We start from the raw sequence: 1,066 nt of genomic DNA on the forward strand, positions 1-1,066 counted from the left end.
TGTACCGGCGGTACAGCAAGCAGAAAAAGGGTGTGCAAATCTTCGCCATTTGATTGCAATTCTCACTTTAAATTCCAAGACTCCTTACTTTTCCAAAAACTTGTTACTAACCTTTAGAACATGTAGGAGTGATCTCACGACCATTCCACATACTCGAACTCCGCATTGCGAAAGTCCAGTTATATAAGCCTAATGCCTGTGGTTGGTAGCCCAGACAATCACTACTCTTGGAAATGTGTCTTTCCACTCGACCGCTAGTATAGAATTCTCAATATCGGCACGAGCGTACAAAATGCACTAGGCCAAACTCGGAGATGCGGCCTTGTGAGGGAGGGAGGGGGAGCGACACCTCAACAAGCATGATGCGGAATGAAGTACAAATGGCAAACAAGACAAGGTCACCGGTCTCAAGTAACCAACTCCCTTCATTGTCTCTAACATGGTATAGTCATAGTTATCCCGCAAAAATCTAAGCTCAAGTCATAATGTGAAGTCAAACACACATTGCTTAGTGCCATCTTTATGACACTTTTAAGCTCACAACTAATCATGTTCCATTAAGACATTAACATTAATTGCTCACTATGCCCGGGCCAATGCCCTTCATGACTTGGCCCAATCTCACATATATCCTAAGTCCTAAGCCTCTGTAGGCTTTCAAAAATCTAATGTTAATCTGGTATATGGTCTTGAATGCCATGAAGAAGGTTGTTTCGCATAAATAGGGATTACAAATTTCAAAATCACTATGAATGCTAGGCCACATGCATGCTCTCTACTATAAAAGAGGGATCCCAACAATTTTACCGTACACTAACCTATGCATGTTAAATTTAAAATTTATAATATAATACATATAACCAGATATGCATGCTTTTTCAATTTACGGCACAAAATTAGACAAATGAGAATTTTTCTCATTGTGTAGGCTAGGTAAAACCCACCGAACCGTTCGGTAAGGGGTCTCGATTCGGCGAACAAAGTCTGTCCACGAGCCTAAGATACTCCGCTAAAAAGTAATGAGCGACAAGCATACTACGGGCATTACTGATCATCGGCATAATTT

The sequence above is a fragment of the Ananas comosus genome, linkage group 7 (genome assembly GCF_001540865.1).
Source record: "Ananas comosus cultivar F153 linkage group 7, ASM154086v1, whole genome shotgun sequence".
Taxonomy (NCBI): domain Eukaryota; kingdom Viridiplantae; phylum Streptophyta; class Magnoliopsida; order Poales; family Bromeliaceae; genus Ananas; species Ananas comosus.